This window comes from Cebus imitator, unplaced genomic scaffold, assembly GCF_001604975.1.
Source record: "Cebus imitator isolate Cc_AM_T3 unplaced genomic scaffold, Cebus_imitator-1.0 Scaffold509, whole genome shotgun sequence".
Taxonomy (NCBI): Eukaryota; Metazoa; Chordata; class Mammalia; order Primates; family Cebidae; genus Cebus; species Cebus imitator.
In genome coordinates this window covers 831,172-834,752 of record NW_016107824.1, presented here as the reverse complement: position 1 = coordinate 834,752, position 3,581 = coordinate 831,172, and positions in this window count along the sequence as shown.

Genomic DNA, 3,581 nt, shown 5'->3' with positions numbered 1-3,581 from the left:
TTAAAGATGGAGTTTCACCATGATGGCTGGGGTGGTTTTGAACTCCTGACCTCAGGTGATCCACCCACCTCAGCCTCCCAAAGTGCTAGGATTGCAGGCGTGAGCCACTGCGCCCGGCTTCCTCAGTGTTTCTTTAGACTTTTGGGTATAGGGCTTTGGACAGGTGTTTAAGGACCTGGACAGGACAAAGTCTGTGTCCTCGTCACATGATGGGGACTCTCACAGCGCTGGGCAGTGCATTCCAAATTTGCTTATCTGGCAAGTTAAAGCAAATGGTTATCTCACTGTTTCTGAGGGGCAGGAATCTGGGATTGGCTGGACTGGACGGTTTAGTCTCTTGGACTGGATAAGCTTGCAGTCCTGCTGATGGCCAGGGTTGTGGTCGTCAGAAGCTTGACCGGTGCTAGAGGACCTTCGTCCAGGGTGGACCACTCACACAGCTGTTGCCAGAAGACCTCAGCTCCTCATCACATGGGCCCTTCCTAGGGCTCACCTGACCTTGCGGCTTCCCCAGAGCTGCTGACCAGAGGGCAGGAGCCACAGCCTTTTCTTATCACATCCTAGAACTGACCGTCACTTCTGCTGCACGTAATTGGTCACCAACCCACCCTTGTACAAGGTGGGAGAGACCGGCTGGGGATATGAATGTCGGGGACGGAGATGGAGGGCCAGCTTGGCTGCTGACCTTTCTGATGATTATAATGAGATCTGCTCAGCAAGACCCATCCAGTTAGCTCCTCATGGCCCCTGATCATGTGGACCAGGCCCAGGCCCAGCCTTCATCAGATCACGAACAGAAAGTCAAATCTGTTAAGTCCTTCCTCTCCATCTGTATTTGGAGAAGAGACTTTGCCTTTTGGGTCCTGGAGCTCAAGTGTGAACTCTGAAGAGAGCTGTTAGCATCTTTCCACCGTGGTGAGGAAGCCAGCCGTGGCTGAAGGAGGCCAGGCCCACAGAGTGGAAAGAAGGGAGATGCACATCCCTCAGCCCGGCTGTCTCTCTAGATCTGGTACCTTGAAGGGGTGTGCTCACTTCCATGTCCTTGTCATGAATCAATCCCCTTTTTACTATGCAAATTCAAGTTGGCTGCTGGCCTGTCGATGTCCATTAGCTGCTGGGCTGCTTGCACTGGCCAGAGGCCTGGAGACCTTCCTTAACATCTCTGGCAAGGCTTCAGAAGCCTCATATGGGTTCAGCTATTAGGAAAAAAGGATCACCTCGGGGCATCCAATTTATAGCCTATTCCTAAAAGTAACTAGTTTGAGATGTCTCTGGGCCCAGGGAGTATGTGTCAGGGGAATGAGAAGATAATTTGAAGCAAGAAGGGGTTTGCTGGTCTGTGGCTGGTCTCCCAGTTTTGAGCTGAATGTGCCATGCAGCCAACAGGATGCTCTGTTTGCTTGTCTCTGGGACACAGCCAGTCACCAGATGGGTTGTGTATTCACATCATTCCCAGCCAGCCACAGTCAGCAGGACTGCCCCTGATGCCTGCTGGACGGAACCTGGAGGCTCCCTTAAGGATGGCGGTCTCATGCCATCAGGCCTTGTCATTAGGTGACAAGTTATCACTGGCTTGTCCCAGTGGCCTGTGACCATCGTAGGTTCTCAGCACATCAGTGGTGGATCTGCTGCTCTGGAGTTTCCCATGAACCATATTGGAATTTTGATGGCCACAGCTAACAGGGAAGAGGCTCAGTCACCAATGACACATCCCAGCCTTTTCTGCCAACAGCTAAAAGAAACTACTTGGCTGGCCTTGGTGGCTCAGACCTGTAATCCCAGCACGTTGAGAGTCAAAGAGGGGTGTGTCACTTGAGGTCAGGAGTTCAAGGCCAGCCTGGCCAACATGGTGAAGCCCATCACTACTAAAAAAAGACAAACAAAAAAGCCAGGAATGGTGGTGTGCACCTGTAATCCCAGATACTCGGGAGGCTGAGGCTGGAGAATCGCTTGAACCTGGGAGGTGGAGGTTGTGTGAACTGAGATTGCACCACTGCACTCTAGCCTGGGCAACAAGAACGAAACTCTGTCTCAAAAAAAAAAAAAAAAAAAAATGGGTTTTCGGACATCACAAAAAAAAAAAAAAAAAAAAAAAAAAAAAAAAAAAAAAAAAAAAAAAAAAAAAAAAAATGGGTTTTCTGGATGAGAGGTTTGTGGCTGCAGAGAACGAAAGGGCTGGAAATGGAAGATACTTTTTGTAGGGTGGCGGGGAATGGCCTGCAACAGATACTTGTTGAGCAACCACACTACATGGGGCAGTGTCCTAGAAAACAGCAATGCCTGTCCTCAGTGAGCTTCCATTCTATTGACAGAACAAAAGCTCAGCAAACAAAGCACATGGCGAGCAGGACGAGAGGCTTTGGACAGAGCCTGCGATGCCACAGGCAGGGCAAACTTCACAGAAAAGAGGACTTTACCTGCTAATGTTTAAATTTTTTGTGGAGATGGCATCTCTATGTTGCCAAGGCTGGTCTTGAAGTCCTGGGCTCAGGCGATCCTCCCACCCCGGCTTCCCAGTGTTGGGATCACAGGTGTAAGCCACTGCACCTGGCCAAATGACTATCTTAGAAAGGAACTTTAGAGCCGTCACTAAGATGAGGTGCAGGAGCAAAAGGAAGTTCATCTCCTCAGGACAGGAGAGGCTGCCAAGAGAGAGGCCTGGCCAGCGCAGTCAGTGTGGCCAGCTGGGAGGGGCAGGTAGCAGGGGAGGGGGCACAGACCAGGGAGTGCTGCTAAGGACTAATAAGGTCTGTGGGAAAAGCATTACTTTGGCTGCTGGGAGGAGAATGGTCTCTAGAGAGGCCAGAGGTGAGAATGTGAAGCCAGGGAGGAGGGAAGAGGCTTTTGCAGCTATGCCAGAAGGTCAGGACCCCGGCAAGACAGAGGCGGGGTAAAGGCTGGGTGTCTCGGTGCTCACTCTGGGCTGCTTTCTCTGATGTGCAGCCCCAGGAGGAGACAAGCCAGCAGGGGCCAGCCTGTGGCTCCTGGTGGCCCAGCTGCTGAGAGGGATGAGGGCGAGTCTCCAGACCAGCCTCTGAAATGCCAGAACAGGGCAGCAGACACCACGCTCAGTGCGGATGTGGAGCAGGAGTAGTGCTTTGTTTTCATTGTAATTTAAAGGGCTGGTTTGACAAGGAACAGGTAGGTGCTCATTTCTACATAAAATCTCAACCCCGGCCAGCCCACTTAAGACCCCCTCTCCTCAGGAACCCGTGGACAAACAGAACCACACAAGTGGACTCTGGCTGGCTCTGGGAGTTTCCTGGGTGCTCTCAGAATGTGTTTCTGGTTTCTGGAAGGCTCAGTGAGCTCTGGTTGGGGGGCACAAGGGCTGATCAGGTTAAGTTCAAGATTACTTGGAGATTAGAAGGGTACTTCGAGTTTAGATATGCCTGGAACCAAGGCGTGCAATTCGAGTTGTTTTTTTTTTTTTTGAGACGGAGTTTCGCTCTTGTTACCCAGGCTGGAGTGCAGTGGCGCGATCCCGGCTCACCACAACCTCCGCCTCCTGGGTTCAGGCAATTCTCCTGCCTCAGCCTCCTGAGTAGCTGGGATTACAGGCACGCACCACCATGCCCAGC